This window comes from Planococcus citri, chromosome 1 (assembly GCF_950023065.1).
Source record: "Planococcus citri chromosome 1, ihPlaCitr1.1, whole genome shotgun sequence".
NCBI lineage: Eukaryota > Metazoa > Arthropoda > Insecta > Hemiptera > Pseudococcidae > Planococcus > Planococcus citri.
The window spans coordinates 80,992,723-81,009,027 of NC_088677.1; the positions used below are offsets into that span (position 1 = coordinate 80,992,723).

The 16,305-nt window shown below is 36.7% G+C and overlaps 2 protein-coding genes across 3 annotated transcripts in view; one reads left to right on the top strand and one right to left on the bottom strand.

Annotated features, from left to right (window-relative positions):
• Positions 1-16,305, bottom strand: part of LOC135837357 (uncharacterized) — a 288,834-nt gene that overhangs the window by 197,925 nt on the left and 74,604 nt on the right. The window lies entirely within an intron of this gene.
• The window catches only part of LOC135837375 (uncharacterized), a 141,810-nt gene that overhangs the window by 44,454 nt on the left and 81,051 nt on the right, over positions 1-16,305 (top strand). Inside the window, exon 1 of one of the 2 annotated variants that reach the window (XR_010557181.1) lies at positions 4,505-4,533. The exons of the other annotated variant lie outside the window; for it this stretch is intronic. The gene's annotated coding sequence lies outside the window, so the exon portion shown is untranslated. Of the gene's footprint in view, positions 1-4,504; positions 4,534-16,305 lie in introns of those variants that run through there. 2 annotated transcript variants of the gene reach the window in all.

Below are 16,305 nucleotides of genomic sequence, written 5' to 3' on the forward strand. Positions count from 1 at the left end.
TTTTTTTTTTTGAAATTCTACCTGTGGAAAGACCTTTTGCGGGATGAGCAATGGCGCAAATCGCCGTCCTCTAGCCCATTTTTAAAGGCAGCCAGGGGGTGTCAAAGTTTTTAGGTAATTTGAAATATCATCCATTTCAGCAGTGGATTACTCGATAACCGCGATACATACCAAAATGGAACTTTTCACCATAGTTGGGGGTTTTGAAATTTGAAAGGCTTTTTGGTGATATTATAAAAATCAACGTTGCCACTTTTTTTCGTACAAAAAATTAGCTCAGAAAGTTTCGAAACGTAGTTTTCATATCGTTCTGACTCTCAAAAATTCTGAAAATAATATATTACGGACAACTTTTCATGCTGAACAACATATTAAAAAATTGGGATGGTACCATGTTGCAAAGTCGATTCAAAAAAATTCAAAGTTTGCAAAAAATGCGATTTTTTGTTTCAAAACAGTAAAAAAAGTTTTGATTGGTGAAGTTGACCCATTTGACCCCTATTTTTACGTATCTGTTGAAAAAGTTGAAAAAACCCTTTCACTCGATGAAACGAACTCCTCACAAAAAAAAAATCAAAATTCGAAAAAATTCAATTTTCAATTTCAAACATCAAAAAAAGTTTAAATTTATTCAGTTGTTTTATTTTGACCTCTTTCTGACGTATTTCATGAAAAAGTTGATAAAAATTACACTCACAACAAAAAAAAGAAAAATCCGTTTATTTTTTTTTTTTATTAAAATCACGTTACTTTGAGGGGTCGTAGCGCCACCCCCATGGGGCTAGGGAGTTGGTTGATAGCTCATTTGATAGGTATTTGAAATTAGATGAAACGATCACTAAGCTCATTCTACTCGAAAGAAAACCCTTGATGGCAATTATGTTTGGGTCAAATAGTATTTTATTTTGACTGGGCTAATAATTTGGCTGAAATTTTTTTTGTGAATTACCTACCCCTAAATGAAAAAAATAATGGGGTGGCACCTGAACATTTCAAAAAATTTAAAATGAGGACAATCCCAACCAATAAGTTACACATCTGCATTTGTTTCACTCAGTGTTCGCTCTACTGCATCAGAATGCACGTAATACTCGTATGCATCAAGTCAATGTCCACAGACCATGATGAGCTGCTGACGACGATATACGAGTATGACGTCGATAAAACAACTACCTACGTACGAGTATGAAATTATTCTTCTTTGAAACGCGCGCCTATAGTAAATTGCATTAGAGATGTTTTAAGCTTTTAAAGCTTTTAAAATACTTAACATATAGGGCCCATTTTCACGATAGACAGACACGGTGCAGTGCGTTGAACGGCACGTTAGGTTAGCTCGAGTCGTCGAGCTCCAGCTCGGAGTACGTTACGACGTTGTGCAATTTAGCAAACGTTAGTGATGTAATTTCGCGACTTACGACAGTATTATTAAATTTTTCTTTGTGTTATGGGTTGTGGAGCTCGCGCCACGCCAGGCGAAAATGTTTGACACTCGCTTGTTTATATTCTATCTAATGCCAAAGGAACAATTTACACCAGCCGAGTCGTTCGCGCGTCTTCGTCGTCGTAAAAAGTCATTTTCATTCGATTACATCGCGTGAAAGCGTTTCTTTAAGAATTTACCAGAGTGAGAGAGATAGAGAGAGATGCGGCTGCAAAAAAAATGCACTCTTTGATGTTATAGTCTCGAGTTGGTTAGAGTTCAGGAAACGTGTCTCTTTATGGGCTGTGCTGTACTGTGCTGTGTGCATTATGCATCGGTTGGGTTTTATGCATTAAAGTTGGCGAATTGCATATTAATTATTATGCTGCGTGTGCCTACTTTATGTGTATTTAATTGGCCAGGCTGTATTATACTATAGATATAAAATGCAATCATCGTATATACGTATACGAGAAGGACACATTATTTCATAGTACGTACCTAGAGGTACGAATAGAATGAGTAGACCTCTTTAACCACATACACGATCACCGCAAATTATATATTGTACGAGTTGGCGCTGGCGAGTCGAAAGGCAGAGAGCTAATTTAGCAGCTGAGTATGTCATGTGCTTTGGAAACTTTTACCCTAGCTCGTATGCATAGTACTACCGACATGATATACCTCGATGTGAATTAAATTTTCAAAAAATGATAAATACCAGTATTTAGAAGCATTAAGCATCGTCTAATTTACATTCGTACAATATTAAGTCTGCGAGATGTGGTCCACAGAGAGGGGAGAACCGCCACAGTACTATAGCGTACGAGACACAAAAATACACGTGGATATGTACCTACTACCTACACCATAAGCATGTGCTAGTGTGTTAGTTTGGTACACTGTGTAGAGTGTAGAGGAGAGAGAGTTGGCTCGGTTATAACGCAGCCTCTTTCTCTGTTCGCTGCTCGTATTTCTAACCTCGAAAACGCATACATCATATTGCAGCGGGAAACCTTTCTCGTTTCTGACATTGTCTATTCTATTTTCTGTATTAATTTCCTTTCACGCCGAAAATAGTCTATAAATTATACGTTTTTCACATGATACTTTGTTGCGTTGAAAATATTTGAACGGTACACGACCATTTCATAAATTTGCACCGTCTCCCGTCTCCCCTCATGTGCCATCTACCATCTTTGTCCTCCACGTCGTGGTCGTGGTCGCGCTGCAAATAAAATTTCAACAAACGACCGGTACCGGACTTCATCCCGTATACTGTATTTAATTCTCCTTTTTCTTCTTCGCTTTCTATACTCGCTCCTCGTCTCTCGCCATCCTTGATTTTCTTCTGTACGCTTCCTTATATTCTTTCGTCGTTCCTTTCTTTTCTTATACCTTTTTTTTTTTTTTTTTTTACTCCGAGTAAATGACTGTGTAGCCTAGCTTGAGCTTTTTTTTCCCTTCAGCTTTCTTTGGTCTTTTACGCGTTATAGGTCGCAATTTTGTTCGCTGTGTGCGATTAGAGTGTCCACTAAATCTATATACGTATATATGGTTGCGTACTGTATTCAATCTAATTGACGATAGCTGGATATAAATTTATAACCTTTAACCTTTCGAAACATAAACAAGATTTTTTTAAAAGCACGAATTTACTCTCTGCTTAGAAACGAGCCGAAAGAAAGTGTCACCTAGATGTTCGATTTTCACTTCTTGAAAGACTATATTTTTTCTCAAAAATGTTGAAGGATGAAAGAAATACTCGATGAATTAATTTAATATAGAGAAAGTAGATTAAGATAGGAGAAAAGAGAAACAATTAGAAAAAGAGGCAGGATATTTAACAGGTAGTAAAAGTAGTGAATTTTGTTTAAGGTATAGTGAAAAAATGAAAAAAATCATTGATGATATCATTTGATTTTTTTTAATAATTTTGATAAAAATGCTTTATGTATACATTTTTTTTTTGAAAATTTTCCAGTAAAAAATGTGATTTTGTTAATTTTTTGCGTGTAGAGGGGGGGGGGGGTTGAGTGGAGAGCTTTCTGAAATTTTGGTTGAAAAAAGATAGTGAAAAAGTAGTGATTTTTTTCAACAAAAAAAAAAATCCTTTCTCAGATACCATGATTAGAGATGTGCAGTCTGAAAAGTGAAAAGTGAAACGTACTTTTCTTTCAATGAAAAGTTGAAAAGAAAGTTCCTACTTTTCATTTCACTTTTCAGTTTTCACTAAAAAAAAAGCGAGTGACCAATCAATTTACTCACCAGAGAACACTGACCTCATTGATGAAGTCAAATATCTAGTTTCACTCTCTCCACTCCCCCACCTTCGCAATTCAGCACCCATATATGGGCGCTGAATTGCATTTTGATATTTTTCACAACATTTTTTTCAAAACAGAAAAACCCAAAAATTTTAGAGACTCTAGAAAGGCTCAAAACTACCACTTTTCGATCAAGTATGTGAAAAAATAGGATTTGTTTTTTTGTGAGTTTTAGATAGGCAAAAAATACATAAATTTGAAGCTTTTACAGAGAGCTATTAATTTGAGACTCGCACGATTTACTTTTCACAACTTTTCACACTTTTCAATGAACTTTTCACTTCTCATTTCACCAAAATTACTTTTCTGAAAAGTGCACAGCTCTAACCATGATCAGTTCTGGTAATTTTCAATTTGGGGGGGGGGGGGCAACTTGGCAGTTTTGACAAATCATCATTCAATTTTTAGAACTTCCGATGAATTCTTGGTATTTTTCAAATAATTTAAACAGTCTGCAGTGCAAAATTTTACCCAATGAGATATTTTCTCAAATTTTTGTCGTTTTCTGATGGTCTATCAATTTTTTAAATTTTTGAGTGTTTTCACAAATAATTTTACACTTTTTATGATACTTTATTTGTGAATGTTCATTTCTGGCTCTTTATTAAACGTCGAGATCGTCAGAATTTTCACTTTGGCCTTCGACCATTATTATTTCATATATCTGTCGATTGATCAATAATTTTATAACTAACTAATCCACCTTAATTTTTCTTTGTTTCAGGTGAGTACAAATTGCCTTCCAAAAATGATAGAATAATATGAACTCGCGTATGAGAATGAGTAAGTAATTCTATAATCCTTATGACTTATGAGAAAAGTTACGTACGTATGTTAGTCACTTCAACACCTGTGACCTTTTATTTTCAATTGCAAATCAAAAAATAAATTCTAAAATCACTGAATTTGAAAATCAGCTGACATAATTGTCCATTAATTTTGAATCGAGGTGATCTGATTTTCCAAATACTAATTTGGAAACAGTAGATCTAATTTTTGAGTTCTCAAACGATTTTGATTTTTAAGGAATTTTTAAAAAATTAAGCTTGGGGCAAAAATAGGAAAAAAATCAAAATTTTACCATATAGACCGAGAGAGCTAAAATTTGGTGTGTGCCTGTTTTCGACCCTCCAAATCGATTGGAAACGGTTTCGAAACATTTTGAGTGGTGGTTCTGGAGCACCCTATAGCAGATTTTTGAATATTGAAAGTTCCACAATATTTTACCCAATTGAGTTGTTGAAATGAAATTTACTTAGTACCCCATTTTTAATATGCTGAGTCGATTGGAGATGGTTTCAGGCTGTTCTAGAAGCCTTCGGGTATCTTTTGGAAATTTCGGGTATGCTAAAAAAAAACCGTCCAAATTAACTTTAGCTAGCTTCATTTTTTTTTTTTAAATCAAAATACAAGGTATCTACCGGGCGACCAAGAATAATGGATTTTGATATATTTTGGTTGGCCAAGACGGGGAAAAAATTTCCCTAAGTAAAAATTGGAAAATGAAATAACAATCGAGAAAAAGTGCTTTCGAATTATTGTTTCGATGTAAAATGAAAGATTAGGTATTTCGTGTTTCATTGAAACAATCATTCAAACGTCCATTTTTTACATGATTATTTAATTTTGTAAATTTCATGATGGGAATTTTCTCTCATTTTTGGTAACATTGAAATCCTTTATTCTTGGTCACCCGGTAACAGGTAGTGAAGGAATAATGAGAAAGTGGTAATTTTAAAAAGGGGTAGCGAGAGTGGTGAAAAAGTAGTAAATTTAGTTGAAAAGGTAATGAAAAAATGAAAAAATTCAAACGGGCAACAAAAACCTTCAAATTATTGAAAAAATTCATTGAAATTTGATAGAGTGAGATCTGACAAGATTGATATAGATGGTTATTATCATAATTCCTACCTACGTGCTTAAGTCAAGAAATATTCCCTAAGGTAGTGAATTTATGCCTCGCCTGGTTAGCTCAATATATCGGAGAGGTTTCAGTCATGCAGCTCATTCTCCACAGAAATAATCTCTAATTACCAATAAAACTCATATTAATTACACTAAAGTGATAATATGTTTATTGTTAATTAGAAATAATGAAATCAAATACATATTAAAAAGGGTACAAAGATAAAGAAGTATAGAATAACTATAGGGTTGTTCTATAATAGGTACATGCACAAGCTTATACCTTACGACGCGCGTTAATGGATTACTGAAGGTGGGTAATTAGATACCCTAGAAATTGCATGCAATTTCGGAATAAATGGTGAGATATACTCACCCAGGTTCACATAATGTCCGCTTCTACTGTCTCTTTCAAGGTGGCTCACTAATACTAGGCCGGTCGACAGCAATGTAATACACGAGGTACCTATTCTTCTAGGACTATCTCCGATGGCCAGCATAATCGGATGATATCCGGTGTGGACGCGATTAATTACGTATACGATAATTTAAATCACGAAACGAGAAACATTTTAACCACTAAAAGTGGGCGAAGACTGAATAAAAGGAGATGAGCATCCCCGTAGAGGGATCTCATCTTACTCGTATCTACATAAATGCACTTTCTGACCAAGAACCAGCTTCGCGCGATCGCCGAGTCCAAGATCATTTGGAAGCTCAACTTATTTAGAAGTTTAGCCCATTTTAAATACAACTAGTTTAGCTCGCGTCCGTGTTGCTCTATTTATACTATTTTTGGGTGCATCGGATGCGTTCTATGCGTTTGCTGCGCGCGATTACGTTATAGCTACGTAGTAGGAGTAGCACAGTAGTAGGAGTTAACACATTACCGAACTTGCAGTTTAAGGGAGTTATTTTATTCATCATCTCTATGGTGATGATTAATTTAATCATCGCTTAGGCGATGAAGGCATATTTCCTCATATCATATGCCCTTCCGGGGGTTGACCCCTACAGCAGGTCACGGGGGGAAGCACGGATCACGAAAAATAAGAGGAAAAATATGCCGTAACCCCGCTTTCCCCTCCCTTCCAAGACAAGGGAGGCTCCACCACCCTGCCCCTCCGTACTTTGCTGCGTTGATCTGCAGACTATTTTGAGGTGACAGGTTTTCAAGAGATGGGTCGGAGGGTGGGATTTTTCAAGTGGAAAAGTCGTTAATATGCTCCTGACTACTAAAGGTGTCTATAATTTTTGAAGTCAATAATGAGGGATCGTTTGCTCAAATTTATAACCAATCAAACAGGATCGAAAAATGGTAATGTGTTTTACAGAAAATTCTAAAATTTTTGGGTTCCGAAATGGCCCTTCTTTTTTTTTGTTATGTAGCCAAATGTATCCTAAATGTCTTAATGGGTATGAACTGAAGGTTTTCCTTATAACTGGATAGAATAAATACGCGAAGTATGTGCTCTGCTAACGTGAGTGGTTCTTGGTCATTAAGTGTCATTATGGTAATTTGGCCTATAAATTTATGACGATTTCCTATTTCTTGCATATATGACGATGACGACGAAAAGCTAGCTTCTTTTATGGAGAGTTTTACTATTGTCATATTGCAGATTTTAAATTTTTGTTCCCTAATTTTTGTTCAGATGTGACGACCAAAAGTATAAAGTTAAAAAAGTTCGAAAGCTAAGAAAATTTGATTAACGTCACTGTGTGTTCTAATTTGTACATTATGCGGCCCTATCTTTCCGAAAGTGCATGCAGTTTCAAAAATTTTGCTTAATTCTACCGTTTTGCGTAATTCTAAGATTAATTTTAAAGGCATACTATATGTACATGGCATGAAAATAAATGCGTAAAAACACGAATCTAACATTGTAGAGAACAGAGAATGAATGTAAAAAGTTGTATGAAAAAATTGCGTAAAGTTTCATGGAGAAAAGAAAAAATTTTGCTTAACTCTAAGATTTTGCTTAATTCTATTGTTTTGCGTAATTCTAAGATATTCGTCTAATTCTAAAGGGATAATATATGTATATGGCATAAAACTAAATGTATAAAAGTAGACACATAATGCAAGAATTGAATATGAATGCATATAAAAGACAAATATTGTAAAGAATGCAAAAATATGAACTATTGAATAATGGTGATTTGTGAAAATTATCTGTTGAAGAAATGGTGGTATTGTGTGATGAGAAGTTGTAGTTGTTTGGTCACCAACAGTATCATTATTAACGAATCTCAGTTTCTTCGAGTCAAACATCTCTCGAAGTCATCAATTATCATGGGATCATTACTCTGGACTGCGTTGTTTTCGAGTCATAATAATTCTGTGGGGAAGCAAACTATTAGTATGTTTTTCGAAAATACTTACTTGTTGGAGTTTGTTTATAGATGAGAGTCTGAAACGTTAGTAATGTTCTACTTTTATATTTAAATCTAGGGTTAAATATAACTGTTTAATAAGTATATAGAAAATTCAATTTTACAACTGCGATCCAATCCCAGTGATCCATAGCTCTACTGGTTTTGGCCTGACAAATTGATCTCTTTCTCAGCCTCCTCCTTCTCTATCTCATCATCTCGGGATGGTGTTCGTTGATCATTTAAAGATGACCTGGAATCAGAAGCAAACATACGAGCCGCGCGGTCGCGTGGCACATTAACTGGTGGCATGCTGGTTTTTTCCACCTGCTCTATAGCTTCTTCTACCATACGCACGATGGGATCGGTGCGTCGTCTTACATTTCGAACTAAGCTTTCCTCCTCATCGCGTTTACGACGTTCTACACGACGTGGTTTACCTTTCTTTCCGAGATTGTTTGCATTCTTTTCGGTGGAAATTTGTACACTTTGCACCGCTAGATCTGTTCTGCTTGAACAAGAAGAGGTAGAGGGGGTGGAAAGGGTTGTAGTTTGGGATAATTTAGTAGATGAAGTCGTAGTAGGAGGAGGATCTATTTTAACAGGGGTCAAGCAAATTCTGGGAATTCGAAGATCCAGTGGTAGTAAAGGAAGAATATTATTTGGAGGAATTTCAACATCAGGTGTAGGGGGTCTGGGAGATTGGCTTGTAGGGTGTCTGGGAAGTACGTCTGGGATAAGCTCATTTCTGAGGGCTAGAAGCACGTTGGCATATTGGTTGGATGGGTAGAATGGGCCATATTGGTCGATTCCTGCCCTATCTGTATGGAATTCTTCGAAAATATGTGGAATTCTAGTTATTCTAGCTCCAAGAGTTCTTTCCCAATCGTAATTTAAAGCTCTGTTAATTTCTGAAAATTGTTCCTGATTGACTTTCTTGTGAGGGATAAGTGGAAGGATTATGAGTTCTTGCAGTTTTAGTTTTTTGAATAATAGAATAATAGCTTGGAATATATTGAAGAATTGTCCATATGACGTACCTCTTTGTACGTCAAAATTCCCAATTGACATCATAATTCGTTTTGGGAGTTTTAAGAACGTTTCGAGATATAAGAGTAATTCAGAAGCTAGAAGGTCTCTACGGTACATTTCTATGTCAACCAGGTTTTCATAGGGTTTAGATACACTTAAGTATCTTGCGATACCATCAGCGTGTCCATCCCCCATAATTAGGATATTATAGGCCAAAAATACGATGATATAAGCATCGTCCAAAATTTCGTATCCTGCTGCCGTAAAGCCATGCGGGTACGAATTAATGGGATAGAAAGGTTCTATTTCAGCTGAATCGGAGCCGAACCGGGCTCTATAATTTTTATGAAAAAGGCGCTTGTCAGCAGAAGTGCCCTTTTTTGGCTTTGGGGGGAAAATTTTGGATCGTAGTGTCGTAGGAGCTACGCGATCCGAAGTCGTACTAATGCCGGAACCTGAGGCTCTAGAGCTGTCTGACGAAGTGGAAGGTGTTCCAACTACGTCTACATATTTGAGCTGCGAGATTATGGGCTGGGTTAATGAACCAGCTTGGACAGTTTGTTGTCGAGGGGTGACAATCGTTGGAATTGGGGTCTCTACAGGCTCTGGTCTTTGAATCAGTGCAGAATCACAAGAAGTTTGTGGTTTTGCGAAGAGAGGTTGTGCTGAGTTTTGAAATTGTCGCCACAGTGGTGGGGGGGATGTAAACTGCGGTACATCGGAATTTGAAGTCGAAGATTGTGGCATGACGGATGCAGTTTGAGAAGAAGAAGGTTGAGGATTGTTTGAGGAATTTATTTTCGGACGTATATTCGAAAATAGATTGCCTATCTGATGATCTAGGAGCAAGTTGTATCGAGTCATTAAATTGAAGTGTTCTCGTCGATACTCCTCCAGCTGATTTTTTAGTTCAATATTCTCGTTAATCATCACCATCTCGATACGTGTGATGTAATCTCGTTGTAATGCGAGTTGATTTACGAGAGACTGGACTCTAGAGTCAGTGTTGAGTACTTGGAATATTCGTAAGGATTGATCCACAAAGAAAGAATCAGATCCTAAGATCATTTGCTTACATGACGGATGAGGACAGGGGACACATTGTGCACCTTGTTCTGTTCTAGTAGTGGAATTTATATACAAGCGATATAGGCATCCAAAATGAAAAAGGTGCCTACATGCTGTTATGTAGATATCGTCATGAATTGCCCTTGCAAATGGTCCGGGCAGTGCTAGAGATAGCTTGCACTGGTCGCAAATGATCTCGCAATACGACATGATTTCTAGGGAAAAATCAAACTGTGATGTTGAAAGAATTGAAAATTGTTCGGGAAACTATTCGAATAATCGAATAAATTTTTTGGAAAAATGGTCGAAAAAAATCTGATCAAAATTGGTCGAAAAATTCAAAGATTAGTTGAAGTGGTCCGATACAAAATTATAATCACGCTGAATGATTCGATTGAAACGAGAGATTGTCAATAAGGAGTTGACAATATTGATCGAATAGTTGATCAGGTGAAATTGTGTTCAAAATCTGGATTTTTGAGGAAAAAATTGTAAAAAATAATAAGACTGAATATTTTGGTGCAAAGGTACAAATAATCACTCGCGAATTCGATGCAAAAGATCCAACTAACTTACTTAAATATAAGCCAGCTAGATCAAGTTGAAATATAAAGCAAACTCGGATCGAATAGGTAAAGTAAAGTCAAAACTTACCACAGCTAAGTCGAGAGGTGTCGTGTGGATCCCAGCACTACATATAATGAGGTGAGATTCGAGAAAAGGTAGCACCTTTATTTCAGTTTTCTATCTTTTTGGATGATACAGATAGATGAAAAAATCGTCCCCACCTCCAAATCCATAAAATTTTGGTGCGTATATGATTGTAGGAACACTTGTGCGTGAGAAGTAGATAAGAAGGCGAGGTAATTATCAAAAAATAAAATAATCGAATATAAGAGAGAAAAATATGAGTGACAAGTATCGCCGTCTGTTGAAGTTTTTATGGCTTTTGACTATTTTATCGAATGGTCTCTCTGGATGTGGTAGCGCTTCGTCTGGACTTCATTCTAAGTTTCTATGAACTGAATTTTCCGAAAAAAGCTGACTATACAAAAAAAATCAAGATCGCCAGACGAATAAAATGCATGGAATTTTGCACATAGTTCAATTTTTCAAAGTAGCGAATTCGTAGAGATTGCTATGAATCGTCGAAGTAATGCAGGCTTATCGCTTGCACTGTAGACGATTAATTCATCTGTAATGCTGCCGGTGTTGTTCGAATTTTGTACCTTACTTGATATCTTAACGAGGTACTAACTTATTTGACGTTTTTATGAGCAGCTAGCAATCCTATTTACTCGCGCCGTTGACCAAAATTGTCTTCTGTGCTGCGCTGGGAACCATGCGGTTATCAATTTTTAGAGAAGATCGTTTTGATTTTATTAGGGGACATGGTACAATATCCTATAGTGGCATAATATTTACATATCGTGGCGTATACTGAAACAATAAACACACTGTGTAGAATATTACGTAAGGGCATTTTACTGTTGTTGGGCAGTAAATGCTGTGTTCGAGAGATTTTTAATTAAGGTTACATATATGTACAGCTTATATTATACCTACGATTACGAGTCGAAGATTTTAATAGGAAAAGAAAAAAAGATGATTTCTGGGTTGAGTGGAAGTAGGTATATTGTAAGGTGTGTTTGAACAAGGGTGTGCTATATGGATAAGTTTAGGAGAACGAATAGTATTCTATAACATACCAGGACCTAGATCTAGGTATGTTTGCATGTATTTGAATTCGTATTTTATGAAAAGAAGATAGGTATATGGGCTATTGAGAAGATAATTATTTCATGGAATACTCGTGAATCGTATTTAATTTACTTGATAAGCGTATTCTTTTCCCAAGTCATCGGGTAGCAAATCTCAGACCAATCTGTGTACATGTTCATTTGGGTTCGTTTGCGTATTCTTCTCCAGCTGTCATATGCGGGTGTCTGCGCTCTGTGTTGACGAGATGTAGTAGGGTCAATGTCACACTCGCTTACTGTTTTGGAGTAACGAATTCGGGGTGTGAAGATGCGTTGTTGATGTTTGTGTACGTAAATGACACAGTTGGGTTCCGGGTTCTTCTACCTGCTACGTATCCGTGGTGTATTTTACCAAGGGCTAGAACTACGATTAACATAAAAAGGAATCGGTTATCGTATGCAACTATAATATCAAAATCAAGTGGTTTTTATATTTACGTTAAAAGAGCAGTATAGCTTGAAAGTACATCAGGACATAGGATAGGGTATTTAGCGTATCTCCAATCGATGTAAGATAGTATTTTACTTAGTGTCCGAATTACGAGTTCGAAATATAGATCTTGGTAAGTGTCTTAGAATACTTACTTATAGACAAGGTACCGAAGACAAAAAAAATGAATTAATGATCGAATATAATTTTGATTAAAAGAAAAAGAGAATGTTTTCGCTTAGAAATACACGAGGACATCTGATAAAGTATTTTTTGGTGTACTTCCAAGCAATTTTGGATCGTAATTTTATAGCTGTACAAGTATACATACCACAATAGGGTAGTAGAAAGGGTTATAAGACTCAAAAAAAAAATATTTACACTGACTTATCCTGAATGCTTTGCTTGTTGGGTGTATGTTGTAATTAAGAAATGTCATAGGACATAGATCTTGTGATTTTGCGCATTTTTAATTGCGGTGATTAACTATTGGTGAGATTATTTTTCATCTATTGAATTTTTATGGTGACTGCAAAGTGTAACAGGACATATGATTTTGGGTTTTTTGTACACTTCTCCGTCGTAATACGTGGTGATTGTTGCGGTCGAACGATGTAACAGGACATATGGAAAGGGAATTTTTGTACATCTTTCAGTTCACAACGATAAAAGTGGTGAATTTTTTGCAAAGCATTAGGTTTTCCATGGTTGGTTTCCTTCATCGTCTGATTTTTCATCAGGAACCATCTCATAAAAACGAGCAATAGGCTCTTGATCGCTATCAGATACGTAATTTAGGAATTTTGTCTCGAGCTGCTTTTTCCAGTGTGTCGCTGGTTTTGTCCGTAATCTAGTGAGAACTCGTTCAGATCGTGTCCTAGTTGGTAATGAGGTAGGCCTTTGAGCACTTGCCCCTGCCCTAGGAACGTTTGATTCTGGAATTACAGAGTCAGGTGGGGTGTCAAATGGGTTTTGCGCATTGGAGAGGTCATTATCAGGTGAATTTTGGAGCGTCATAGGAGCATCCAAAAATATTTCATCGTCAGAATCTTGGCTATCCTGACTGTCTTGGCTATCATCGATTGTCGAGATGGTTTCTTGAGACGAAAATTCAATTGCCCTATTTTTACGTGGACGACCCCTTGCCCTTTTTATTATGAAAGGGGGTCCATCCTGTGCCCCTGAAGTAGAAGGTTGGGATTGTGAGAGGGTTGAATTTTGAGAAGCATGTGTTGTAGCTTGCACCTTTTCAGGTCGTTTATTCCGTGCCTCAGCACGTTTTTCGCGAGCTGATTTTGCTACTTCTTGTAGGACCACTTGAGATGCTTTTCGAAAATCTTTCTTACTGATTACAATTTCAGTGTCATCTTCCTGATCTGAATCGAGGTATAGTTCATCATCTTCACTGTCGATTTCAGATTCATTTCGATAGTCAGTAAGAAATTCTTTGATTCTTTGCTCTAATGAGCGAGAGTCAATGCTAGATTTCAGGCAAACTTCGCTTCTCAACTTTTCTAGGTTCTCCTTTGTAATAAAAAGAGTCAATTGGCGAATGTTTGCTACTCTGTTGATTTCATTGTCGTCAGTTGGTTCCAAAAGATAGCAGTTATGGCCATTTCTTTGGACAACGATGTATGGTCCAGTTTTCTTTTCATATAACTTGCCAGAGGTCTGTTTGGCAAAGGATGATTGTTTATGATTGGCCATTAAAACCCAATCTCCTTTTTTGAAAAATGTTGGGTCGGGGTGACTTTTATTGAAGGCGTACTCTTCTTCTATTTTCTTCAGCCTTCTTTTCTCTCGAATAAAAGTCTCGACTAATTGACGGGGGGTCATTTCATTTATCTTTTGGGTGTCTTGCTCGATAGTATAGACAGCCTTTTTAGCCAATGAGTCAGCGATAATGTTGGTAAATTCATGTTTTCTTGCAAAAACATGGATGAATTCAACTTTTTCAAATTCTTTGCGAAGTTCGAGAATTTCCTTGAATAGATGTTCATGGTGAACTGGTTTATTCCGCGAATTTTTCCAGTTGTTGGTTTGCCATAACGAGCAGGTATTGTTGAGCGCTTTTATTGCGTAATTCGAGTCACTCAATAGTTTCACTTTTTTTATATCATTTTCTTTAAGCACTTGCAAAACCGTACGGATTGCAATTAATTCAGCGAGATTATTCGAAATTGGGTATTGAGTGCTCGTTATGCGTTCTGAGATATTTAATATTGAGTCTGGCGCAAAACAAATACCGATTCCAGCAATTGCGTTCGCGTCACCATTTTTTGAGCAGGCTCCATCCGCTGTAACACGGACGTAACCATCTGTGTCAAATATCAAGTCAATATCGGGATTTAACGTTTCCTCGAGACATTTTTCAGTCGAGACAGATGGAATTTCGCGTTTGATCATTTTCTCATGAATTTTGATGAGTTCTTTTCTGAAGTTGAACTTTACACACGTCTGGGGTATTTGTAATCCAATAACATCTGCGATGCCCCAGGCTTCATTGGGTTTAAATCCAAATGAAGTTGGTGTATTGTTCAATTCATCCTCAATTTCAGAGATGATATCTTGCCATCCAAGATGTGAACGGTAAGGATTGTGGTTCTTATTGATTTTTACTCGTAGTTTGTCTCCAATCCAGCGCATCGTCCTTTCCACAGATGAAGATTGTGGATTGTATGCACTGGTGTGAGCCGCTTGAATTTGGTGTTCTTCGAGTAAATTGTACCAAGAACTGGAGATGAACTGTGAGCCATTGTCTGTTATTATTTTCTTGATGTTCACCTTATGGCTTTCAATATCAAAAATCACCGTAGCCATTTGTTGACAGATTGACTTTTTCTTGATATTGTAGAGTGTTCGTAGCCATGTTCGATTTGTGAAAACATCTTTTGTGACCAGGAGGTATTTTGGGTCATTTTTCATTGCAGGTAAAGGTCCAAGCAAATCAACTGATAGAACATCTCCGAGTGCGTATGCTTCAATGTGTGCATATTCAATAGTCTTGTGATTTGCGTAGTTCTTATTAACTTTACAGACAATACATACGTTGCAAATTTCGCGAATATACGCCAATGAGTTGTTGTGATAAAATATTCTGCGAAATATTATGTCAAGTTTGGTAGATCCTACATGGCCATATATGCAATGTAGGTAATCGACAGTGTCGTAGAACAGCTCATTAGGCAGACAGGGCACTTTTGAACCGTTTTCTAATTTTTTCATGAGAATTTTCTCCCCTCTGACGTTTTTGAATATTTCAAATTTCGAAAGTTTGTTTTTCTGAGCATCTCTTTGCTTTTTATTGTTCGCCGGGATACGTTCCTCAAGAATTTCAATGAGTTTTTTACACGTCGTGTCTGTCTGCTGATATGACGAGATGTTTCTGAGACGTTTATGAAGTTCAGGAATATTTTCAGCAAGAAATTTGACTTCCAGGGGTGCAATTCCTGTCTCAAATTCTTGTGAGTGAGGTTCTGATGGCTCAGTTTGGGGTTCAAATGGTTCCAGCTCTGTTGGATCTGAGTCATCCGGAATTTCAACATTGTGAACTTCTAACTCAGGTGCCTTTATTTTGTAAAGGGCCTTGTTTGAAAAATTCATATCATAAATAATATCGTAACAATTTAGAACGGTTACCCAGTGAGCCGCCTTTCGGTGGGTTTGAGCAATTTCTCGAAATCGGTTGATTATTGGTAAAAGGTTAGATCTGACATGGACTCGTCGACCATGTAGCCACATTTGTAATTTTTGAACACATTTTACCAAACACATAATTTCTCGGTCAAACAAGGTGAAGTTTTTCTGATGATCTTTGAATGCTATCGAGATGAACATGATGATGCGTTTGTCATTATCGACCATATAAAATAGTACTCCGTTCATCGAGTCATCAGAAAGTTGAGTGTCTAAGAACAGATCACCTTCCTTTGGAGCTTGCTGTAATTTGAAATCCTTCTTGAATTCAGCTTTCAAGGTCTCAAA